The sequence below is a fragment of the Carcharodon carcharias genome, chromosome 1 (assembly GCF_017639515.1).
Source record: "Carcharodon carcharias isolate sCarCar2 chromosome 1, sCarCar2.pri, whole genome shotgun sequence".
NCBI classification, from domain to species: Eukaryota; Metazoa; Chordata; class Chondrichthyes; order Lamniformes; family Lamnidae; genus Carcharodon; species Carcharodon carcharias.
In genome coordinates this window covers 23,292,732-23,320,028 of record NC_054467.1, presented here as the reverse complement: position 1 = coordinate 23,320,028, position 27,297 = coordinate 23,292,732, and the positions used below count along the sequence as shown (strand labels likewise).

Genomic DNA, 27,297 nt, shown 5'->3' with positions numbered 1-27,297 from the left:
ATTGTCCTGGCGAATGAACCAGGGAATGGCTGTTCCCCAAGCTTTTGTTTAGTTGAAAAAAAGTGCAATGTGTGGACGTTTCTTTTGTCTGCAAAGGACAGGGACCTGTGTGTGAATATATGTGGTTTCTAGCATGCGTAAGTAAGCCACACTGCAAGCCCGACTGACAATCTTACATTGGTTTTCAGTGTAATTCTTAGTGCAATCACTCCTGAACAATCATTCCCTGGCACTCTCTTCCCATGCAGTATAACTTCTTGTTCCCCCGTTACTGTTGGAAAATTCTTGCAAGTTAATCTGATGAGTGCAAAACAAAAAGCTTTGGTAACAAGTCTCTTTTTTTCAGCAAAAGTCATTATTATGGCACAGAAGGGGGCCAGCCCGCCCATTATGCCCATGCCAGCTATCCTTATGTATATTTGCACTGCTCTCCGGTCAGTAATACTGAATAGCTGTGTAATATTCTCCAAACACGAGCCAAAGAGAATTCAATAGTGGTGTAAGAGACTGCAATATTTGATAAGGAAAAGGAAGCAAAACTGCCCACAAAAGGTATAGAGCTGACATGTTCAATGCAGCCTTGGCCACCAGAGCTAAGCCCATTGTTTCAGCTAGCTAGCATAACTGACGTTGTTTGATGGTGCCAACCATGGCTGTCCACCACAATGAGTATGCTAACCATCTCTGTCCACCTTGACCTCACAATCCAGTTGTTTATTCCATCCTCCTTCACCATTCTACTCACAACCTTCAGAGAACCATTTATTCCTTTCTACCTCAAAACAGGTGGCAGGTCTGTTGCAATTGCTTCTCCTTCCATGCCCTTTTGGTCGTTTCTGCTGCACCTCAAAAGGTTCCATCCTTGGTGTTCAGCTGCATGGTCCCTCCATGCCATATGGTCCGCTAGATTCCATATGAGCACTGCCAACTCCAGCTTCGGCTTTATGCCACCATCTTCAATTCCACAAATGTTGATGTACAATTTCACTACCCATGCAACACTGAGTTGTGAATAAATCAGAGCTTTCTCCAGCACTGCAATAGCCAAAACCATTTTGTTCCGATCTATCCAGGGACTTTGCACCATTGATTCCATTTCCTTTACTGGCCACTCATTCAGCTGAACCCTGCAAGGAATTCCAGCATCTGTTTTGATTCTGTGCAAAGTCTTGGAATTCCCACCCTACTGCTCATTAAGATCATCTACTTGCACCTCAGTCATACCAACAGCCTTCATCAGTCCACTGCCATTGAAACACTCTTCTACACCTTCAACTTCTCCAAAACACTCCACAAGCTTCATTCTGTACAAACTCCAATACACCTCACCTTGTAATAAATCTCACCTATCATTGCTAGCCTTGCTGATTTCTATTGGCTCATATATCTCCAATTCAATGATGTATATAAATCCCTTCATAGTCTTGTTACACTCCACTACTGCAACTTTCTCCTGTCCTATGGCCCCAACTCGTATTTTCCAGTCCCCACCCCACTGTCCATTATAGACAGCAGGCCCGTCAGCTATATTGCCCCCTACCGCTGGAGTTCTCTCCATAAATCTCTCTGCCATGCTACATTTCTGCCTACCTTCATAGAGCTACTCAAAACTTCTCAATCGTCACTTCTTCGGTCGTCTCCTGTAATGTTTGTACTGTCTCCAGAATATTTACAAAACCCTCAGGGCATTCTGATGTAGTAAAGAAATTATACAACTGTAAATTGTTTTCTGGCTACAAGTGGACTATGCTATGTGTCCACACAGCAGCAATGTTGTTTTTAAATGACTGACCTGTATGAATAATCCACTGGCACGGAGACGTGCACTCAAATGCCTCAATGTTGTTGTGCAGGAGCAATTGCTCTCTGTTGGCAAATCGTGTCCATCTGCGGTTGGTCCAGTGCTGCTCCAGTGCTCTGGACCTACCCCCACAATGTAACTGAAGTAAATTCCAAATGCCAGCGGTCCCAATGTATTGCAGTAGAAGTGATTCTGCAATGCAACATGCAAAAAGAGAATTTCACGTCAACCTCAATTTCACGGCACACAAAGAGTTTTCCCATCACCACAACTTTCTAGTTAGCAGTTCAGTCATCCATGTAGATGCCAATGTTTCTGTAGCTGCACTATTTTTAAAAATTGATTAGCTGCCTTTGATCCTTCAGTCAAGGACATAATGCTAAGTTTGGAAAGCAATTTTTCACCAACTTGGCTACAGATTTACAGTACGTGAAGACAATGGGGTTGAAAGACTGCCATGAAAAGGTTAGCTAGCACCAGTCAGGTCTTTGTCATGTTTATATTATTGAAATTTCCAATGTAATAATCAACTGCCTCCTTCTTGAGCGAAAAGAAAATTCAGAATCCACTGAAGGTCTGCCAGACATTGTATTCTTTACCAATTGTCACTTCTGGTTTAGTGAATTTTGTATTGTTGAACTAGGAAGCCTTTTGCTGTTTTATTAAAGACTACGATTTAAAAATAAATCTAAGGTGACACAAAGCACAGTGCATGGTACATTAAGAAATAAGAATTAGGAACCGGGGTAGGTAATTCGGCCCCTCAAACCTGCTCTGCCATTCAATAAGAACATGGCTGATCTCCTACTTCAGCTGTACCATCCCACACTATCCCAATACTCATTGATTTCCTTACTCTCCAAAGATCTATCTTAAATATACTCAACAACTGAGCATCCACAGTTCTCTAGGGTAGACAATTCCAAAAGTTAACAACCCTTTGAGTGAAGACATTTCTCCTCATCTTAGTCCCAAGTGGCTGAACCCTCTTTTGAGTCTGTGACCCCCATCTCCAGATTCACCAGCCAGTGGAAACATTCTCCCATACTCTACCCTGCCAAGTCCATTAAGAATTTTTTACATTTCAATGAGATCATTACTCAATCTTCTAAACTCCAATGAATATAGATGTAGTCTATTCAATTCCTCTTCATGTCTTCATCCCAGAAATCAGTCTAGTGAACCGTCATTGCACCATCCCCTCTAAGAGGGGTAAACATTTCATTAGGTAAGGAGACCAAAACTGGACAGAATACTCCAACTATAATCTCACTAAGGCCCTATCCTTTACTCTTATACTCCTTTGAAATAAAGTCTAACATCTCATTTGTTTTGCTGATTGCTTGCTGTAACTGCATGTTAACTTTGCAGTTCGGGTATGATGACATCCAAACCCCCTGAAGGCCAACATTTCAGTCTCTTTCCATTTAAAAAGTATTGTTTTCCACTTTTTCTACCAAAGTTAATAACTTCAAATGTCTCCAACATATTCTATCTGCCACATTCTTGTTCACTCACTTAATCTGTCTAAATCCTTTTTTGCAGCCTCTTTGCATCTTTCACACAGCTTACTTTCCCACTAAATTTATATATTCAGCAAAATTGCAAGATTACACTCAATCTCACCTTTGTCATTGATATTGATTGTGAATAGCTGAGGCCCAAGCACTGATCCTTGCAGTACCCCACTAGATACAGCCTGCCAACCCAAAAATGGTCCATTTATTCCTAATCTTTGCTTTCTGTCCATTAATCAATCCTCAATCTGTGCTAATATATTAGCTCCAGTCCCATGAGCCCTAATTTTGTGAGAACCCAAATACTCTACATCTACTGGTTCTGCCTTGTCCACCTTATTAGTTACAAGGTTAAAAAACTCGAAAAGATTTGTCAAACACTATTTCCCTTTCATAAATCTGTGCTGACTCGGCCTTATCATGATTTTCGAAACATCCCATTATCATTACTCTAATACCCGAGCTTATCATTTTCATTTCTACTGACCTATAGATTGCTGTTTTCTCTCTCCCTCCTTTCTCGAATAGTGGGGTTGCATCTGCTACCTTGCAATTCATTGGGACAGTTCCAGAATCTAGGGTATTCTGAAAGATCAATGCCAATGCATTGACTATTGCTGTTGCCACCCTTTTAAAACCCTAGGATGTAGGGCATCAGATGCAAGGAATTTATCAACATTTAGAACAATTAATTTCTCCAGTTCTATTTCTTTATTAATATCCTTAAGTTCCTTATTTTCATCAGAACCTTGTCTCACCACTAATTCTGGAATTTTTGTGTGTCGTCTGCCATGAAAACGGGTACAAAGCATTCATTTAATGTCTCTGTCCTTATTCCCCATTAGAATTTCTCTTCCTCCACGGATCCCACAGTTACTCTCACTAACCTCTTTTTGCACAGCTTTACAAGCTTTTGCAATCTGTTTTTAGCCTCTAGCTGGTTTACTCTCATATCTTATTTTCTCTTCCTTGATCAATTTCTTGGTCATCCTCTGCTTAATTTTAATGTCCTCCCAATCCTCTGTCTTACTATTCTTTTTGGCAACATTTTAAACCTCTAACTACTCATGTTAGCCACAGTTGGACCACTTGTTCCATGGACTTAAGGGAATGTATAATTGTTGAAAATTATGAATTAATTCTTTAAATGTATGCCAGTGCCCATTTACTGTCTTATCTTTTGATCTAGTTTCCCAATTTACTGTATTACACTTGTTACATGCTTCTAAGTTCCTGATTTATACAGTGCCTAACGCCATGACTATTGTTAGGAGGCCAATAAACTACACCCACCAGCGTTTGCTGCCTCTTGTTGTTTCTTAGCTCCACCCAAACTGGTTCTACATCTCGAGTTTCCGAACTGATGTCCATTCTCCTCACGGTCTTCATCCCACTCTTTCAGGGCAATCCGTCCTCCTTTTCCATTTTGCCTATCTCCTCTAAAAGTCAAGTATGAGGGAATTACCAACTTTGGTCTCTCTGTAACCAATGTCTCTGTAATGGTTAACAGATCAAACCCAATAATTTCTATCTCTGCTATTAATTAACCTATTTTGTTGAGTATGCTTCACGCATTCAAATATAATGCCCTTAGTTTCTTTTTCTATTTTCCCTGATAACACCCTAGTCACTAATGTCCTAGTACCTTTGTTAAGCTCTCTATCACTTTCTGACCAACTCTGCTTAATTTCACCTTAATCATTACGCCGCTCCAAAGCTTCAACATCTCGCTTTTGCTTTTGAATTTAATCTTTCCTGAATCAAGCCACCCCACCCCTTTCATTAGTTTACAACCCTATGTAGCACCCTTGTTATTTTCTTTGCCAGGGCACTGATCCCAGCCCAACTTAACTGGAGCCCATCTCAAAGATACAGCTCCCTTGTTCCACAGTACTGGAACCTTGAGCCCCATGGACCAAAACTCCTGCCTCCCACACCAATCTTTCAGTCAACGAGTTAACCTTCAAATTAATATAATATAAAAGCAAAATACTGTGGATGTTGGAAATCTGAAACAAAAACAAAAATTGCTAGAAAAACTCAGCAGGTCTGACAGCATCTGTGGAGAGAAAGACAGACTTAACGTTTCGAGTCTGTTCTGATGAAGAGTCCTACGGACTTGAAACATTAACTCTGTCTTTCTCTCCACAGATGCTGTCAGACCTGTTGAGGTTAATTTTCAGATCAATTTGCCCCTATATCAATTGCATGAGGTTCTGGTAAATATTACCTGTGAGGTTCTGCATTTTAATTTTGATCCCACCTCCTCAAGCTCTCTCAGCAGAACCACATTCCTAATTCTAGCTATGTCATTGGATCCTACTTGTACTGTAACAACTGAATCCTCCCGTTCCCACTTCAAGATCTTCTTCAGCTGTGAGAAGATGTCCTTATCCCTGGCACTGGGCAGGCAACATCACCTTTGGAACGAACCCCAGTCACCCAATACAGAGAACAGGATCTATTCCATCGTCACCCTGGTCTATACTGTCCCTATTACTACCACATTCCATTGTGCTCCTTTCAATTGAATGACCTCCTGTCACATGGTAGTATGGACAGTTTTCTCATCTACTGTGCAGACTTTGCTCAAATACAGACAGGCAGCTAGATCCTGTAATCTACTGGATGAGGGCAAAGGCTGAGGCTTCACCAGCACTGTAACAGGGATTTCCTAGCCAGCCTGACTTGTTATCACACCCTCCTGTCCCTGGTCACTCACCACACTTGTACAACTTCCTAACCTAAGGGTGTGACTGCTCCCTGGATCCAAATATCCAGGGAATTCTCCCCTCCCTGACGCACCACAATGTCTGCACTTTGGACTCCAGCTCAACAACTCTTGAGCTGAAGGTACTTGAGATGCAGACACTTACGGCAGAGATGGTGGTCTATGAATTGTGATACTCTCCACAAACTCCCACATGCTGCAATTGCAGTGGTACCACCTGTACTCCCATCGCTGTCTAACCTTATTTTATTAATTATATTTCATGCCTTTGATGAACGTATCTTATCTTTTAGTTTTTAAAAGAGTGTCCAGTTTAAGCTATATACAAATTAATTTACCCCTCCCACCCCTTCTTGCGTCATTTTTCCTCCCGCGGTGTTCATCTCTCTCCTTGCTGCGAGGCATATTTAAATTGTTGAGGCTGCTCATGTGGTTTTCTTCACTCTACCTACTCTCTCACATTCTGAAATACTTTCTGGTGTATTTTCATTCCAGGGTTTGAAAATGCTCACACTCCAGGAACAGCAACAACAGATCCAGCTATTTTTAGAGATTGCCTAGCTCCAGTATAATTCTCAACCAAATCCTTCAGCGCAAGAAGGTGCAACTATGTCATTTTTCATATACAGTCATTTCAGCAGATTGGAACCACAGCAATGAACTGACAAGAACAGCCACCTATCCTGAGCTGAGATGACATGGCAGGCAAGGAATTAGAAAATCAACTTCAAAGTCAAACTATCACTCTACTCTTGGGTGATTTCACACAAGTATGTATGTGCCAGCCATGTAACCTCACTTTGTTGGTACAAGATCTCAGAGTGACTTGTTCTCAGTCAATGAGGCAGGCATTGTGAAATGCACACTTTGGGCAAGCAAGCACTATTTTTACAGGATGCATACAGAAGTGACTTGCAACATTTAGTAACTTTTAACATTTGGTTAGTGCCATTTGGAAAATCTCCACCTGAGCATTTTAACAAGTCAGAAGGCAAAAGTCAGGAGCGTAATGGAATACTCTCCACTTGCCTGGATGAATACAGCTCCAACAACACTCAAGAAGCTTGACATCGTCCAAGACAAAGCAGCCCGCTTGATCGGCACCCCATCCACAAACAACAACTGCCTCACTCCATCCTCAAGCAAGTAGAAAGAGTAGTGGGACGGTAACATAGTGGTAATGTTACTGGATGAGTAAATCCAAGGGCCTGGACTAATGCTCTGGGGACACAAGTTCAAATCCTACCATGGCAGCTGGGGTACTTAACTTCAAATAATAAATAAATCTGGATTAAAAAGGTAGTCTCAGTAATGGTGACCATGAAACTACCAGATTGTTGTAAAAACTAATGTTCACTAATGCCCTTCAGGGGATGAAACCTACTGTCGTTACCTGGTCCCTACACATGACTCCAGACCTATAGCGATGTGGTTGTTTCTTAGCTACCCTCTGAAATGGCCAAGCAAGCCACTCAGTTCAAGGGCAATTAGGGATGGGCAACAAACGTTAGCCTCGTCAGTGACGCTCACCTCTGAAGAATGATTTTTTTTTAAAAAAGATGCAGCAAAGATGGCATTTGTTTAAGCTTTTTGCTTAAATTTTCAGAAGTACATTACAAAACAAAATTATAGGAAAGATCTAAAAGCTGTAGAAAAGGTGCAGAATAGATGCACTAGGATGTTACCAGGAATGCATGATAAAAAGAAACTTGCAAAGTTGTCTAGATTTTGAAAGGTTGTAAAAAGATAATAGAGTTAGATGGTCTCTTTAGTTGATGAGGGCATAAACTTAAGATAATCATAAAAAGAATTAAAGGAGAGGTTAGAAGAAATATTAGCACAGAGGGTGATTAGAATGTGAAATACTCCACATCCTATGAGGCAGTCTGCAAATTATTTTAAAAGAGAATTGGCTAATGGCTTCAAAAGGAATGATAAAGGCACGGGGAGTTGCAGTAGACTAGATATGGTTCGTATGGAAAGGAACAACAGCTCAGACATGCATACATACTCTAACAGTAACAGATTTTATTTTAAATGATCACTTAAATGAATCTTGGGACCTACTTAGATTGTTTCAGGTGAACTGTTGCCCTCCCTAACTCACCCATCATGAGACTGATTCTTCCTGTCACTAACACCCAGAGAAGAACCACAAACAATGATTTAATTTGACAATTAAATTACAGAGGCATACATTGGGCTCATAATGTCTCAGATCATGTCAATAAACTAATCAACCATCTATGGTGTCAGAGTCCCATCACAACAAAATCACACGGAACTCACAAAAAGTGCAATAAACACAAACAGATGCCACAGACACACAAGTAAAAAGGGATATCTGGAAGTGACTACATGGTTGCTATCTTATCTCTAGGGTTCAAATAAACATTATAAACTACTTGAACTTTGCTACTCTGATTATGATTATGAAGCAGTCAGAGCAACCCCCCTCTCTAGCCATCTCCATTTGACTACTGACTCTCAATCACTCCCAAGCTTCAGTTATTCTTTACTCGACCAGTATTAGGAAAGACTTTTTTGCTCCCCCAACAGAATGCAACAGATTTGTACTTAATTGACAAGGCAGTCAACAATCTTCAACTATGAGACCTGGACACCAGCATGCACAAAACACTTTCAATAATCAAATTATTCCTGGTCTTGCATTGGTTAAAAAAAAATTGGGCAAATTTCATTATATAGCTGGAATGAAACACGAGGACATTTGGCTGCACATCGGAACGTAGATTTAGTTTCACTATTGCTCATTAATGAACAGCAGGAGGTAATAAAACGAGACCTTCTCTCATCCACAATTCAGTTTATAGTCACCAAATGCATTCTTCTGCTATACACCAGTCTTCAGGTACACAAGTACAAGGCATTTATCAGAGTGCAATAGCTACTCAACTGAACTGAATTGTGAATTGATGGACAATCCCAGTTCAGAATTGAGACATCAATGGGACTAGTGCTTAATTTTTTGAGGCTTTTGAACATCAGGGAATAAAGTTAATTTGAGTTAAATAATGCCACACTATCTGCAGACTGTGGAAACTGGAGGTGTCAGACATACAATAACAAACATTAGTTTATCATTTGCAATATTTTTCCCCTCTGCACAGATTTATTTCAAAATAACTCTATATTATGTGGATAGCAAGTGAGGTGAAGTTGTAACTATAATGTTTCTCCTAATGTTTCTGAGTCAGAAGGTTTAAGGTTCATGTCCAACTCCAGGACCTGAGCAAAAAAAAAAATCGATGCTGACACTTCACTGCAGTACTGAGGGAGCAATGCGCTGTTGGAGGTGCCAACGAGACATTAAACTGGGGCCCCACCAGCCCTCTCAGATGGATGTAAAAGATCTTCTGGCACTATTTCAAAGAAGAGCAAGGGAGTTATCCTCAGTGTCCTGGCCAATATTTCACTCTCAATCAATTCTGCAAATACAAATTACTTTATCTGGTCATTATCACATTGAAGTTTGCTGTGCGCAACTGGGCTGCTGGATTTCCGACACTAGAACAGTGACCACACTTCAAAACAAGTATTTCATTGGCTGTAAAGCACTTTGAGACATCCAGTGGTTGTGACAAAGAATTATATAAATGCAAGTCCTTCTCTCTCTCTGGCCCACAACACAGTACCACTCACAAAGCATGCCATTTGGGGGAGGTACCAGATCTGTCAGCACCCCAGAACAGAAGGAACAGCAAGGTTGAAGTAAATTTTGGAAGTTGGAAGAGGAAAACATGAAAGAAAGAAAGAAAACTGGAATGGTGCGGCGGTGGGGGTGGGATGGTGTGATGGGGAGGGAGATGGGGAAGGCGGGACATCGGTAGAGATTTGTTAGCATGACAACACTATCAAGAACCAGGGATTGATTTAGTTTAATTGTTTTCATTTTAAAAGATTATCAAGAACCAGGGAAATGAAAACTTGGAATTTATTGCCTAAAAATTGTCACCATCAACCCAGTGCATGCCTGCAGTAATAGGCAAACAGTACACTGGGATTAATTAGTACTGTGTCAGAATGCAAAGAAGAGGTGATCTGGTTACTCTACAAAGTACTAGTTAGACCACATGTGGTGTTGTCTCCATACCATAGTATTTGAGAAGGTGCAGTGTAGGTCAAGGTCCTGGTAATAAAGCTAAGTTTATGTTCCTGTTAAGAGGTTTTGAGGTGAACTGGTGGTTGTTTTGAAAACTGAGGGGATTTGCAAAAAATGCGTTCTGCAGACAAAGGTTTTAAAAGAGCAATAGACAAGGTGGGTAGGTTACCATCGGAGACCAGCAAATAGCATACACAGGCACAAGACAGTGAGATGCATTTCTGGAAAAAGACAACCTTGGGAGAAGAGGGTGGACAGTGATGGAATTGAGTTCAATTATAGTGGGGAGCCAACAGAGGGAAATTTGGGGGCCAAATGCACTTTTGCTGCGTGTCCTTTTATTCCCCAAAAATCTTTTGAAGGCCATGTTCTGCTTTTCATTTACAGCTGAAGGACAAACTCAATCAAATTCAGACTTTAACATAATTGTTTGAAATTATACCTGCACCTTTTGTAAATAGCACACCAATGCTCAAAGCCAAGCATTTAAAACGGAATTGTAAAGTGAAAATTCCAGTTTCGACCATCCGGGCACTTTTAACATTTTTAATCCTATTTTACAGCTGTACCAAGTGCAGTGTTTTGGTACTTTGAATAATATTTCAGTTTAAATGATTTAACTACATAGTCAGATTCAGGAGCCATTCTAAAACTTGGCTGAACTACCAGTTCACTTGCACGAATTAACTTTCAGCTCCTTCATTATGCAACCAGTACAAATGTATGTTAGCCATCCGAGTTAACAGTAAACTGAAGGCCAACATGAAGGAAAATATAGAAGTTTCATCTTAGCCCAAATGATACTAGCAAGTGACAATTTCCAATCTTACCACAACTTTTTCTTACAATATAATGGAATTTGTGATGAGAATAACAGTGACACATGCTCACGTTTAGAACTGAGGAAATTTGATAAAAACTTCTGGAATATGGACATGCACAGATAAACATAGAAATCCAGAGGTTGTTGTTAGAAATATCCTGCTCCTCCACAGGCTGCGCTGTTCCAGTCCGCACCAAATGATTTGGCCAAGGGATGGCTGCAATGGTGTGAACTTGCTGGACTTGCCCATTAGTTTCACAATGAAAATTGCTGAAAAAGTTAGAGCTAATGTATTCAGGCATAATGGGTTTTAACAGTATGATAAGTGATGATTAGTGCCAAACTAACTCTCTGGTCCTGAAATTTAATTTTATAAATGTGGGATCTCATGCCTTCAGATGTTAATTAGGTTGGAGAGTATGAAAAAAAAATTAAATATTTTTTTGTTTTACTTTTTCTGTCACTTTTATCCCTCTTTCTTAATCATATCTGGTCTTCCCAGTCTCTATTTCCATGATAAAAGGGGAAAAAAAGCAAGCTGACAAATGGATAAATCCAGGGCAGTTGCTCAGACAACATGAGGCACCATTTTCCACTGATCAGTGAGATGTATTCCTTAACTCCCAATGAACCAATTTTCAAGGCCTTCACTAAAAAGAGACTGCAATTTCCCTGTAACTATTGTTTACATCACTGAGCCTCATACCAAGTGAAATGTTTTGTAAGTCTAAAATATGGAACGCTTCACGAATTTGCGTGTCATCCTTGCGCAGGGGCCATGCTAATCTTCTCTGTATCGTTCCAATTTTAATATATGTGCTGCCGAAGCGAGCAGGGACACTGTCTTTTCACTATATAAATGAAAAATTCCCGTATTGCAGCACAGGATAACTGGTTCCATGCATGCTCACACAGTTTGAGTGAATATTAAAACTATAGCACCAGCTGGGTTGATCAATGATTGGTGTTGCAAATCATTCTTTCCAATAGAGACATATGTTAAAATAGGCATGTAACTGATAAAGCTGTAGCACTCTCTCCTCCAGGCAGCACCGATACATCCAACTTTCCCACCCTGTCCAGATACTAACTTTCTGGACATTCAATCTGTCCCCCACTGTTTGTTGAGTTCAGTTAAGTGATTGTACATGAATCATCACAGTGACAAGTGCTGTTCCTTTGGGGGAAATAAATGACTCCTGCATTGTATTGTATTGTGCTCAGAAACAGCACTAGAGCTAACCATTCAACAGAACCACTTTCAGCGGAAAGCTTACTGAAGCATTGAGGGTCAGGTTCTGGGAGTGTGAAGAGGGGCTGGAAAATACCAATGCTGCTGTATTGCTGACCTGTCAGTCATAGACACTGACAACCTGACCTAGTCTGAATCCCACATCTGGAAAACATCAATTATACAACTGCATATCATCTCTCAGAACAAGACACAACCATTTACCACTCTAAGTAGACCGAAAATGAAGTGTGCGAATAAATGTTGTTCTCTTAGTAACTTCTCAAATATGGCTTTTTGCAGAAGTTTTACAATTGTACAATGCAGCTGTTCATCTCCATCCTTTCCACATAAGGAATGTCTGGCCTTAAGGGACAGTCATTTACTTTATAACTTTGCTAATCTGGCTTATAACTTCAGAACAGCTAACCTGCACGGAGACACAATACAAATAAGTTGGCAGAAGAAGTTGCAAGTTCCAGCTTCTTGTATTTACGAACATAGATGCTACCACGAGCTCAATGGATGAAATGTTGATATATTACCATTTGGTTTTTAGGCATTTTTCATTTGCAAGTGTGATGCCTTGCATTTAAAACTGTGTGTGCACTTCAGAGGCATTTCAGATATTGCTGGACTCCAGCCTAGTTAAACTGGTGTTATCAGTGGTTGACTGGCCACCAATGTTCCTGGTGAAGTACACCGTAATCCCCCAAAACCTGCCACCGCTGGAGATTTTTGTCAGGCGCCAAAGCAGCCAGACAGATCAGCCACCTTTTAGATTATGGAGCTCCAGAGAATTTCCAAATGCCAAGTAGTCCTCCGTGTACAGTTCATGTCAACCAGCCACATCCCAATTTAACTCTTCTCTATTGTCAGCAGCAAGCAATGACCTTTTTGCTACTTTTCTCAGTGAAGCATATTAAGACGCTCAAGACGTGTGAAGCCAATGTCATCACACCTCTTCATTTCCAAATTGGGTTGATGCCATGTGCTAGTGGTAAGTGGATGACTTTACCATGGAGTATAAACATAAAACATTCCAGGCGAAAAGGAAGCTCAACAATCCTCCTCCCAAAAGTACAAAATAAGGCCCCTGATATCTTAAGGAACAACACAATGAAAATAAAGACTTGTATTTATACATTACCTTCCACAACTCCAGAGATCAATAAGATCCTTAGGCCAATAAGATACATTTGAAATGTAGTCACCACTGAAATGTAGGAAAAATCTCTACCTATGAGTCTTCTATCCCCATTAGGTTTTCAGCAGTAGTAAAAAAGACATTTCTATATTTTTTAAGATGTAAAATATGAAAAAAGCTCACCTCCTTACTGCAGGTTACCCACTTTCACAGCTTAAAGTAAGGGAAGAGGAGGAAGTTTAATTCTAAATTTTAACACACAAGCTGCGTCACCACTTTTTTGCTGACTCCATATCAAGCCAAAAATTTCTTCAGTTCATGATTTTGGAATTGAAATTGACATTAAAAACATATCAAGGCTTTTATGCCCAAGTGCTTTCATAATTGCAAATGTATCCAACCACAAGTCACTAGTAGAATCCAAGTCACCAGTAGTATAACTAGTCACTCACCAATCAATATTAACCTAGATAATGATTGTCAGTAGGCTATCATTTGGCAAAGATGGGAGTCATACGCCAGAGGGTCCTATTAGTGACTACTAATGTTAGCACAAGCACACATTCCAGCAGGGGTCACTGAAATGATCAGGAGTGAAAAACTTGACAGATCCAGGTGCACTGAAGCACATGGTAGTGGCACTGCTGAGGTCAGTATAGGCCAGGGGTCAAACCTGGTTCCTTCCAATTTCTATGGCTGTTTTCAAGTACATAGGACAGTGTCACTACCCACTAGGCCAAAAGACAAGCTCTCAACTGATATTTCTGTTGACTTACAAATTCAGTCACAACTAGAAACCTTTGCCATTTGTCCCTTCCGTAATCAGTGCCCACTGCGGCCATATATAATGTCTGTACCAGATGAGATCAAATGCTGCAAATTGGCAAGTTAACTTGGGGCCTTTCTGATCTGCCTCGCTCACAAACAATCTGGGCAGTTAATTTATTCAGTTGTGTTTTTTTAATATTAAAAGTTCAGCTTTGAACTTCCATCCTGTTTTTTTTAAAAAATACTTGCTTCCCTTCTCTCTCTTGAAGGCCAATCTTTACTGGGGTATCATTCCTTGGCATCAGTCATCTTCTGATTCCAAGCAACCATTCTTCACACGTCTGCTTAGGCAGTAAGTCTAGACTGATTATACAACCAGGGAGGAACCACAACCGAACCCTTTGCTGTCCTTGCCCAACAGCTGCTGTTTGTAGGACTTTGCTGCACACAAAACTGGCTGCCATGTTGCTTGCATTGCAACACTGACTACTCTTCCCATTCACTGCAAAATGCTTTGGAGTGCTCAGGGATTGTGAAAGATGCTACATAAACATTAAGTCTTCCTTTCTTATTTACACTTTTGCATATCGTAGTGGGATTCACTGTACAAGTGGAACCCTGCCTAATCATCTTCCCCTTCCCAACAGAGGGCGCAACTGCAGCCTTGCTACTGCCATCCATCGGAGATCTGGTAATTCAGAAAGGAGATCCACTCTATTGCCTTTATCTCTGTAGTCATTCAACCTCTCCGGCCTGCACACTTCAACTACTTTCCCATGCTCACTTAGTCCCATTAAAACTGCAACATAACATTTCCTGAAACTATCAAAAGAAGCTTTATTAAAGAAGAAATGCATCAGGCACAAAGGGCTCCATGCAATATATTCCCTAGACTGCTGCTTAACTGAAAGGGGAAGAGAAAAAACACTTCTTCACTGTAGCTCAATAACTCAATTAACCCTTGCTGGGCCTTTCACGGTTCAGTAGGGTTGTCCTACTTTCAAAACTGAATATATTTAAGATTTATACCATTCTTCAAGTGATGTTGGAGTACACGACGACCCTTCGAAGTCTCGAAAAATCCTTTCAAAAACCTGGGTCGACTTATATCCTGAGCATTAAAGTGAATCCCCAGTATGGGTTTGGGTGGTCGCCATTTTGAAATGTCATCTGCACAGAGTGGTCTGTCCAAAACACACATCTTCACACCATCAACTGTTTGATCCCTTACACCTAGTTATAAAATACCAAGCATAAAGTAAAACAAGCATTTGTGGGGTGAAAAATTGAGACAGATTACTAATGCAATTATAGCATGTCATAACTGGAAAGGGAAATTGACTTATATACCGAGCAAATGCAGGAAACGTTTTTGGGAGCTGGAAAAATTGGGTCGTCTTACAGGCTGGGTCAACTTATACGCCATTGATTATTTAGACTGGTAAAAGGGTCGTATCCCAAAAGCACCCCTGTCTAGCCGAAGTTTATATAAACTATTTAACCTGTTCCAAAAAATGTTTTTAAAAATATACCAAACACAGCCACTCCAGAGAACTGCATCCCATAAGAGGTATCAAATTCTCATGCATTCATAGTTTGCCAACTATTTCTGCAACCTCTGAAAATCAAAACAGCCAGTCCTGACTAAGACTGGAAAATTCCACTCACTCATTTACTAGCCATGAAGTTATTTTTCAGATTTGGAAAACAGGAAACATAAGCACAACTTACTCATCCCTTAAGTAAAGCACACCCACTCTACTACCTGCTAATAACTTGTGTGCCCCGTGGACCAGAGTTAAACTCCCAGCTCTGCACGAATCTCTGGCTACCAAACACTAGTCTGTAGATACAATTCTGGCAAAAATTCACTCAATGACATCCAAAAGCTGATTACTTACTAAAGAAGAGCAGACGGTTTTAAATACACCATCTACTCCACTCACTTTGAGTTGGTGCAAGTGGCAGTGCCCACATTATCTGAGTATTTAAATTGAATTTCAAGGATGTTCAAGGGACCTCAAAGGAGCATTTTTACAGCCAATTTAAAATCACACTAGGCAGTGGCACTTCATGTAGTTTCAAACTTCAGCAGTGCGAGACTAGCCCTCATTCCCCTCCCTTCAAACCTGCTTGCCCACACTGCAGAGCCTTCCCGCTCATGTTGAGGCCCCCACCCCACCCCCTTCACGTTACCCCCACACCCCCCCCCCAAACCTCCCTCACCATGCTTGCCCTATCAGGGAGCCTCCCCATTCATGCTGAGCCCTAATTCTAGACTTTCGCAACACCACAAAGCAGAAACCTGACAGAACCCCAAAGTTACTGTGAATGTACATTTTTACCAATGCATAGGAAACAAGGTAAAAAGATTACGAACAATACTTAGAAGTTGTTGTACATGTGCGTTGGCAGAAGACAAAGAAGAAAGGAACTACTTTGAATTTCCTCCTACATCAGAAGTTAGCATAGTTGAGCCATAGATTATTCCCATTTGCATCTGACAAAGGTAAATTTTGCAACGCTGTTCCCAGCATGGAGTTTCACTCAACAGGAGCACATAGACTGAGATGAGGAGAAATTTCTTCACCCAGAGAGTGGTGAGCCTGTGGAACTCTTTACCACAGAAAAGTAGTTGAGGTCAAAATGTTGTATGTTTCAAGAAGGAGTTAGATATAGCTCTTGGGGCGAAAAGGATCAAAGATATGGGGAGAAAGCGGGAGCAGGCTATTGAGTTGGATGATCAGCCATGATCATGAAGAATAGCGGAGCAGGCTCAAAGGGCCGAATGGCCTACTCCTTCTATTTTCTACGTTTCTATATCGGAGTAAAAGGTGCTCCACTATGAGGCGTTCCTGCATTTTCCAGTTTCAATGAAAAAAAATCAGCAGGATCTTGAAAGATCAATTCTGGTGAAGAGGGTAAAGACATACTGGTAAGATGATCATTGAGTTATTCAGCATCAATTTTGATCCCAGAGACCATTTTATGACCTAACAACATACAGAAGGCTGTCAACCATACCCACACACTGTAACAGAGGCCTGATTGTTAAAGTAATAAAAACTAATGTTAAAAAAGCATAAGCAAGCAGTGATCAATGAAAGTTAGATTTTCACAGCCACTAAAAGTGTAATTCTACTCGGCCTCAGACTGAAGGTGTGTAGTGTGATCTCACTGTGCCAGCCATCTTATTTCTGGGTGACGATTTGAAGTGTTTTTTGGGCGTATTTATTTTTGTTATGAAAATGTCACCAGGAGGGTAGGTGGCAATTTTTTGTTTATGAAGGCCCCTGAGAATATTTCTGATGTCAGTACAATTCCGGATTTCCTCAGCCAAAAGGTTTCCACTAGCTAATTGGCACCATTCAACTAATAAGGTGAGCCTCATCTGTGCATTGTGTTTCTTGTATACAACACACACACACACTCTCTCTCTCTCGCTGACTAAACATTAAAAGCTCAGCTGTAAATACAAAGAGAGGAGTCACAAAGTAGGAATAAACTGGCCTCTTGACTCCAGATCCCAACACTGTATGACCAGGCAAGAAGGAAAAGCTAATTAGAGGAGGCAAAGGCAACTAGAATTCCTGAAGCACATGTAGGTATATGACTAATTGCTCCTATCAAGACCAAACGTGAACTTCCTCTTTGCATCAAAAGTAAATCAAGCCTTTAGCAGATCTCCTGTATCTATAGATTTTGAGCCAGCATGGATAAATTACACTCCACCAACATGGAAAGTCTCATTCAACAACTGTACATCCTCAGCTGTATTTCTCATGCCGCATATTCCACATTCACCATATTTTAAGTGTTCAACTAGCACAGCAAATGCTAAGCTCAAATGGTAGTCAGCGACTTCTGCTAAGTGAGATATCCACAGCCAGAGTGACAATAGCATTCCTACATCCGGCTTCTGACCCTTGGGACAGAAACGGCCAGAGTGCCTGCTCATGAGCCCTGACCTGTAAATACACGAGTGGGCGCTGCGGAAAAGATCAGCCTCAAAAGTGGTGCCTTCACTGTCAATAGTGTGCTAATGTTCACACTATTTTCTTCTACTACTACTACTTTCACACAATCACTTTGCCAACCTGTCCCCATGGCCTCTTACGCCAACGTTCATGAGAGGAGCAAGGAAGACAAAACATGCTCCTCTGCTAAAAAGCAGATGAGGTGGACCCCACTTAGTTAAAGACATGGCTGGATTGCAGCCAAAAGAAGATACAGCTAATGAGAGCTATGAAAAACATGTTAAAGCATAGGGAGAATGGATCACCAAGTGCAACAGACTGCTTCTCTGTCCACTTCCAAACTTGTGCAAACCTGCCTGTACTGCCAGATAAAAGCAAAATACTGTGGATGCTGGGAAAACTCAGCAGGCCTAACAGCATATGTGGAGAGAAAGACAGAGTTAACATTTTGGGTCTGTATGACTCTTGAAGTCACATGGACTTGAAACGTTAACTCCATCTTTCTTTCCACAGATGCTGTTAGATCTGCTGAGTTTTTCCAGCATTTTCTGTTTTTGCTGTCTGTGCTGCTGTTAGTTTAAATTGTTTGTTTGCCGTTGCAGCTCTTCTTATCTCATTCCCTAGCTTCACACCATTTGTGTTTCTTGACCAGAATCATCTCCTCTGGTTAAAAGTTCTACTTCACTTGCCAAAAATTAATAAAAAGGAAATCTGACTCATCAGGGGTAAACTCAGAACATCTTCTAGCACTGCTGATTATAAAATTATGGAATTCACTTAATCAAAATTAATTTTAAAAATCAACAATTTTGGAAGTACATCCTCTTCAATTAAAATTGTGATTTTTACATTTTGGAAATTCCTGGAAAATCTCTCTCCGAACTGCGTCGTCCATATTCATAGCTTTCGCACAGAATTCAAAAAACATCACCTCTTGAAAGTTCAAACAGTACAGCATCAGTACCTGGAGCTTTGATAAGTCAATAGCTTTACTAAGCTTCTCCACTATGGGTTCGATTATCCAGCTCCGCCATAATAAGTCATTAAAGATGGCAGGACAGATGGAGAGAGCTGTTTCTAAAGCATACAGTATCTAGGCTTCATTAATAGGGGCAAAGAGTACACGAGCAGGGAGGTTATGAAGAACTTATATAAGACACTGGTTAGACCTCAGCTAGAGTATTATGTACAGTTCTGGGCGCCACACTATAGGAAGGATGTGAACGCATTGGAGAGAATGCAGAAGAGATTTGCACGAGTGGTTCCAGGGATGAGACACTTCAGGAATGAGAAAAGATTGGAGAAGTTGGGACTGTTTTCCTTGAAGAGGAAAAGGCTAAGAGGAAATTTGATAGAAGCTTGCAAAATCATGAGCGGTCTGGACAAAGTAGATAGGGAGAAACTGTTCCTGGTCGTAAATAGATCGAGAACCAGAGGGCACAGTTTTAAAGTGTTTTGTAAAAGAAGCAAATGCGAGGTGAGAAAAAACATTTTCACACAGTGAGTAGTTAGGGTTTGGAGTGCACTGTCTGGAAGTATGGTGGAGGCAAGTTCAATTAAGGCATTCAAGAAGGCATTGGATGATTATTTAAATAGAAACAATGTGCAGGATTACAGGGAAAAGACAGGAGATTGGCACTAAGTTAAAACGCTCTGAGAGTTGGTGCAGACACGGTGGGCTGAAAGGCTTCCTTCTACACCGTCACAATTCTGTGAAGCTGCTCTGTGTGATCTCCTGTTTCCATGGCAACATGACGTGCGAGTTCAGCTACGAAGGGGCAACAGGGGTTGCATTCTGGTCCCGGGACTTTTCGGCATATTCTTCACTTTGCTGCTGTTATGTGCCTTCAGGTCATTTACAAAGAGTGTCCACTTACATACCAGAATTGATGGAAAGCTGGTCAGCCTTGCTCGTCTGAGATCTGAGACAAAGGTGTGCCAAGTCCTCATCAGAGTCTTGCTCTACGCTGATGATGCTGCACTATTATTTAATACTGGGAAACACTTTCAGTGGCAAACATGCAGGCTCTCTCACTCCTGTAAAGGGCTTGGTTTGACCATGATCATCAGGAATACAAATATCATGGTCCAGGATGTTGCCAAACGGCCATCCATCAACATGTGACACTGGAGATTGTTGATAGTTTTGCATATCTAGGCTCCACAAACACCAGCAATATGTTACTTGATGCTGAAATCAACACATGCATCTTAAAAGCTATAGCTTTGTTACATCCAAGCTTAGTAAAAGTGTGGAACAACAGCAACTTGACTGAGAACACCAAACTGTGAATCTACCAAGCCTGTAGCCTCAGAGTACTCCTCTATAGTGGTGAGACCTGGACAACATATGCTAGGCAGGAGAAAAGGTTGAACAGTTTCCACCTTTGCTGTCTCACACATATCCTCGACCTTTCTTGGCAGGACAAGGTCACCAATTCAGAGATCCATAAGCATGCTAATTCCATCAGGATATACTCATTGCTAAGCCAATAACGCTTGCGCTAGCTCTGCCACATTCATCGAATGGATGATGGCCATAAAGCCAAAGATCTTCTGTACAGTGTTCTGGGCACTGGGTCACAACCTCCTGGACATCCATACCTCTGCTATAAGGACACCTGCAAACAAGATATGAAGATGGCGGACATCAAGACAGGCAACTGGGAGACATCTGCTTACGGCGGTGGAGGCTCACTGCTTGGAAGGGGAATGAAAGAGGCAAGCAGAACGAAAAGCTCAGCTGGCCAAGAAGAGGGCCAAGAGAAAACAGAGGCCAGGAAATCAAGCACCGTCTCAGCCCAGTCTTCCTCAGCTGCAAGTACAGCAGAGACTACCATGCCAGAGTAGGGTTCCTGAGCCACACCAGGCAATGTTTAATGCAGAATTGACCACTCTGATGCAAACCATCATCTTACAAGGTGGAAAGCTGCCACCCTCTCTTGAAAAGAAAACACTAAGTGACCTTAAGAGTTACAACCACTAAAGGGCTGATAACACTGTTACCTATTCAGTACCATTCTTTTTAAGATTTTGAACTGTGCTGAAGTTTTCAGCTCCTATTTGCAAACAGTTGTCAGTTACGGAAAATCACAAACTGTTAATGAAGAAATTGAAAAGTGCACTTCAAACTTTGTGCAGTAATGCTGCTCAACATAAAAAAAATTCTGCGCAACTTATTGAATCACCAGACTTCAGGCTATTTAAATAGCAGTAAGAAAGCACACAGGTTAAAGCTTTTAACATACATCTGACATAGTGGCTGCTACAACACGAACTGAACACGATGATAGAATTCAGGTGGCTTTTCACTGTTCTGGGAATGGAGCCCACTCAAAACAACGCCCCCCCCTCCCCCCCCCCCCCCCTCCCCGAGCAGCAACAGAATCAAACCTACATGGACTAAAGGCATCTTCAGAACAAAAAAGTGTTTTAATTACCAGAGAGATGGCAGACAGGAATTGGCCACCTCCAGCTATTTCAGGCACACTGCAGTTAACAAATTGATCAGCATAGTTTTCATCTCCACAAGGCTACAGGCAACGCTTTAGGAAACCCTGTGGCAAATCCAGCACTGTGGGGTGAACCTCTTTACATGATTTTCATGTCAGAAGGCAAGTTGGTGCTTGAACTGACCTTGAACCCTGCATGATAATGACTGAAGTGACACAAATCAAACTAATGACAGTTTCCTTCTTATCTCACAGAACAATAATATTTGGCCTCGGAATAATAGTTCTGTTAACAAAAACATGTACAGTAGAATGTTAACTTTTAATCAATACAGGGTATAAAGTACCTGCGTAAATAGACAAAACTAAAATTTACGAACGGACATTTTAAGTGGAGACTAATTATTGATTTTCAATCTCTAGATAGCGAGACTGTTGAGCAAGTGACAGTCCCCCCTTCCCCCCACCGCCCCATCTTTGAAGCAAATCTGTTAACAACGGTATATTAAAAGTCTAACCTTGGCAAACAATGGTGGATTGTGTAGAGCTTTAATTTTGAAAAGCTAAGGTGCTTAAAAAGCTAATGCAAAAAATTCATGAGTATTGAGTGATTGTTGGAAGGGTGAAGAATGGAATGTTGAAGTGGTTAATACAGAATTGTCCAACAGTTGTTGAAATAGTTTATAGTAGTGTCTGCAAGAGTAATCACACACTTGACTCAGTGGTATAAGCTAGCAAAAGTATCATCTAACAGTGTAAGCACATGCCAGGTGTTGGCTAGAAGAGAAAAAGACTGCAGACAAACCAAAAGGGAAAACCAGAGAACTTGACCAGAAAGTCTGAACCAGCACCAAGAGGAGTACTGCACTGTTTTGACAAAAGACCTTAACAGTCGTAGCATCCGCATTATGTACATAAACAGAGAGCATGCAGCAACTTGTTACATTACTGCATGGACTTCAATTGGCCAACTTCAATAAGCACATTGGGTAATTATTAAATCAGAATATCATTGCCCGCTCTGTAAGTTTACCTCCATTTAAGCTGTGATATGGAACTTCTGCACGCTATTGCACTATGCTAAGTAAAACACTGTGAAACCAAATTATTGTTTACTGGGATAATTACACTGACAATCATATAACCATTGCCTACATAGAAGTGATGAATCATTGATGCCCATATGGAAACGATTAAGTAGTTGGTAATTCAGCAAGCTTTGGCAGGTTCAGTCCTTGGTATTTTTTGAAGCCAAGGGTTAAAAGAATCTTCAACTAATTTCACACTGCATTCCTGCTGATTTCTAAATTTCAGCTGATTTTTTTGTGTTTCTACAGATGATTAGACATCGTAATAAAGCCCTCTACACAAAATGCAAATCCATATCTATTTTACCTCCAGAACTACACAAGTTTCCATGAATAGCACAAGAACCAGCAGAACATGAGTCCGAAGCAGTTCTAGGAATGTATTCCCTCTGAAATGAGTGTTTGCCCCTTACTTTCTCCCCTTAAAGCAAAAACTTCATAAAAGGTGGACAGCTGTACCAGTGATGATCAATGATTTCAAAAGGAAATTGAATGGATACTTGAAGGAAATAAACTTGCAGGGCTACAGAAATAGAGTGGGGGAATGGGACTGAGAGGAGATCTTGTGGTTCAGTGGGTAGTGTCCCTGTCTCTGAGCCAGAAGCTCTGGGTTCCAAGTCCCACTCCAGGACTTGATGGCCAAGAAAGGTGCCTTCATAACACAGTCAAACAGGCTGAGTATCAACTTATAAATCCTTCCAACACACACAAATGGCAGACAGTAAGAGTGGGAGAGATTCTAGGTCAGCTGTGTAAAGGAAAGGAAAATTGGAGCCTCTACCATCACTATTCATAGCTCCAGACACATAAAAGTGCAGGTTGCCACAGGAACTCGAACTCCTTGGGGGCTGGTTGGCTAGACAGCTAATAGGATCAGACTGGTGCCAGCATCATGGGGCTCAATTTGCAGCCTGCCCCCCCCCCCCCAACCACGGTGAAGTTCATGGCACTACAGGTCAGACCTAGTTTCAGGCAGAAAGTGACTGGTTTGGTCACTAGAGATGGCAAGGACTTGATGGGCTGAATGGTCTCCTTCTTTGCTGTGGTGATCCTAACAACAGACCTAAACAGATTAACTAACACACTAGAAATTTAAATTGTTCAGGTGTGACTATGAGAAAATTTCTAAGAAACCTGTACAGGGAACTCCGACACAGAAATCAGTGAATGTGTTTAATACTTCCGTCAACGCAACTCCGTAACACTAATCTGCCAATAAACATACTGGTTTGGTATGGTGAGACAGTTTTGGCATTACATGCCAATACATTTTGACAAAAAAATCTCCACAAATAAAGCAGCATTTGTTAAAACATTATTTTACTAAGGGTCTCTTAATGAGTATAACATTTCAGCACACCAAGGTACCATTAGCTCCTACTCGCATTTGCTATCAGTGTCTGCCTCATCAAAGAGGTGCTTTGGAACAGAGAAAAAATTATAAATTTAAAAAATTATACAACCCCACCAAACGAAACAAATAGCAATACATTGGAATAGGTTAATCGGAGCTAAAAAACCCAGCTTTGCCCAGACACGTTGATAGGTCAAGCCAGTTTATTTCTTAAAAACCTCAAGTCAATAAACTTTGCAACCAAAAAAAAAACTTGACAAGTGAGGTAGCCAAAGTCTTAGAGAGATCACCAACCTCTCCCCACCTCACGACCACCAATTACAGTTGTTTGTCAAAGATAAACTGTGTCAATGTACTTAGCTACGCCAATCCACTGCTGCGAATACATTTGGCCTCCGGCTATGAAGGTGCATCCCAACACAACTAATCTTGCCTCATTTTTAAAATTGGCTGTGTTGTGAATGGCAGCAGCTGTGTTTGCACTTAAGCATTCCTGAAGTGCGCGCAGTTTCTTCCCCCCCCCCCCAACCAAAAAAAAATTGAGGACAGAAACTACGCTAAATTCAGGAAACAAAACCCAATTCATAATTTTACAGGTCCGAAATTATGTTAAGACCTTGCGGGGGGGGGGGGGGGATTCGGGAGGGGAGGCAACCACGGACGCCGCACTGAAAGAAAGTTTAAGCCGGACCGTCGTGCACACGTCCACATATAAAACGGACATTTGAGAGGCTGCCAAAAAAAAATCCTGATTAGAAAAAAACGTCGTTTTAAACAGGCAACGACTTAGACGCTGCGTTCCAAAGTCCGACTGTCAGTACATTTTATGCATTTTCCTCACTAAGGTTATAATCTGCGCAACATGTGTTAAAAACGCCAAATCCTAATCCCCTCCAATTCACCCAAAATCCGCTGGGCACACGTTTTTTTTTGGCTGACACCTCCCCCCCCCCCCCCCAATATATTTTTGCATGTAATAAATGGATGACGAGTTTATGCACAAATGCTTCCGCTAGGATGCGATTTTCTTTTTTGCAATTTAAATAATGCAATGCTTAAAATAACTAGCCCTCCACCCCTCCCCAACAGTACGAAAGGGTTGGTTGGAGGGAGGGAGAGAGAAAAAGCAAAGCTTGCTTTCTTCTCTTTATAGGTCTGCACGCCGCGAGTGAGCACGAGCCGCTGGCCCGGATCGGGAGCCGGAGCCGGACCCGGAGCGTTCCATCCGCGTCACGTTCCACGCCGCTTTGCAACAGTAGCTGCAAAAGGATACAGTGTATTCCAACTCTATAGATACATAGAGACAGAGCAACTATAGATAGAGAGAGAGAGAGAGAACTGGGACTCCCCAAACAACTCATTATGATCCCACATATGCCTTAATCGCGTACGCCAATGAAAACCTGCTGCAAATTATAAAAGCGGAGAGAGAAAAAAAACACGGATGCGATTTTTAATAGAAACCTAATGCACCTTCAAAACTGGTCCCCCCTTTCACCCCGTAACTTTTACAAAGAAAAACAACCCCCCCCCCTTCCAAGTTGTCGCTTCCTCGCTGTTTTGCAACCCCCCCGTTTTGCGCTCTCATATCACACACACAAGCTTTTGGCGCCATATTAATGACGTACTATATTATTTCCATCATCAGCGACCTTCGGGATCAAATTGCTGAACTAAAAAGCCCTTTGCAGCCCAAACTCGGCCAACAACGGAAAAGGCATCAAAAGCTTGACATTTTTTTAAACGCCGGATCTCCTCCTCTTCTTCCTCTCACCCCCCCCCCCTCCTTTCCCTCACTGCACTGTACTCCCCATCGTCCTCCTGCATTTCTTTCCTACACAATTATTTCATTTCTCCACACCCCCCCCATTAACGAGCCAAAACGCTTAAAAGTATTGAAAGAGGACAGTACCTGCTGTAATTTTTTTGTGTGTGTTTGTTTTTGTTTTTGCTTTAAAGCTGGTCTGTTGAGGTGAGACTGGACAGAAATGGTGAAGATTTTTTTTGAATGTGGAGTTGAAGCAGCTGCAGTAGCAGATTGTGGCTCCCTCTATCTCTCTTTCTCGCTCCCTCTTTCACATATGCACTGACTGACGTTGGTCCTTATGGTGGAGTTGGTTGGGTGAAGGAAGGATTCTGTCTTCTCTTCATGTTAATCCACAGTTGCTGCCAGACGAGGGAGCACTCTCATGTCTTGTCAACAGAATTACATTAAGCCTCCTTCGCAACCTAGCTTTCGTTTTCCAAAAAAAACCCTCTAAAACTTGATGCCATGTTTAACAGCCGCATTTCAAAATACACTGAAGAGGGAGGGTAATTTAAAATGTAAGTCACGGTTCTGTTCATACTATATAGAGAAGAAGCAATGAAGAAGGAGGAACTTACATCTAATGCCCTTCACAGCATCCGAGGCATTTTGCAGACATTTAAGTGTAGTCACTGCTGTGGTGTAGAAAATACATCATTTGGACAAAGCAAGATCCCACAAATTAAGTGTTAAATTGATAGGATAATCTGTTTTAGTGATGTTGGTTAAGGAATAAAAAGTGGCTGGACTTCAGGGAGAACTTTCCTTTTCTTGTTAAAATAGTGCCACAGGATCATTTACATCCACCTGAGAGGGCATACAGTGTAACATCTGATCCAAAAGACAGAATTTCTGACAGTGCAGCACTCCATTAGTACTGCACTGGACTGTCAGACAGTTTATACACTCAGATCTCTGGAGTGGCACTTGAAGAAGTAGGGGAACCCACATTCCGCACCTCCCCTCTTATGCACCTAACTCTAAGGTTTGGCCTGAACCCGTCCAGGTGGGGAAACTGGTGAATTCCTCATACGTCTTTTTAATAGTTTATTGTAACATCGATAACATTACAAACATCAGTAGCTGTTCCCCTTAAGTTAACTCAGTACCAACAAACGCTGTTTATCATCGATAACTTACAAACATCAATACTGTAATAGAGTTAATTTTTCTGACAACTTTTCTTGGTGGAAACATTGAACTTAATTTACAAGGTGGTAGCAGCAACTACATGCATGCATCAAGCTCTATAACTAAAGAAAAACTGCCTCCTGGAGGTTCCCCACACTACAATCTGATTGGTTTACACTGATCATGTGATTTTACAATGCAGGATTATTCCTAAAGCTACAGTCCTACCTTTATCAAAACTATAATTACTACATTCCTCCTCCTTTAACTTTTATGGGGGAGGTGATGGTGTAGTGGTATTGCCACTAGACTAGTAATTTGGAAACACAGGGGTAATGGTCTGCGGA

General features: G+C 41.3%; 1 protein-coding gene and 1 non-coding gene across 5 annotated transcripts in view; both read right to left on the bottom strand.

The window, feature by feature from the left end:
* The window catches only part of LOC121278951 (protein Jade-1-like), a 123,359-nt gene extending 97,143 nt beyond the window's left edge, over positions 1-26,216 (bottom strand). The window contains exons 1-2 of one of the 4 annotated variants that reach the window (XM_041189559.1): positions 25,925-26,216; positions 1,793-1,993 (exon numbers count right to left, since the gene is read on the bottom strand). The gene's annotated coding sequence lies outside the window, so the exon portion shown is untranslated. Of the gene's footprint in view, positions 1-1,792; positions 1,994-4,611; positions 4,697-15,170; positions 15,268-25,924 lie in introns of those variants that run through there. The other 3 variants (XM_041189587.1, XM_041189577.1, XM_041189569.1) reach the window with 3 other exon arrangements.
* Positions 11,724-11,830, bottom strand: LOC121285757. The gene has a single exon (XR_005944774.1). It is a non-coding gene; the product is annotated as a U6 spliceosomal RNA (small nuclear RNA).
* Positions 26,217-27,297: the final 1,081 nt, after the last annotated feature.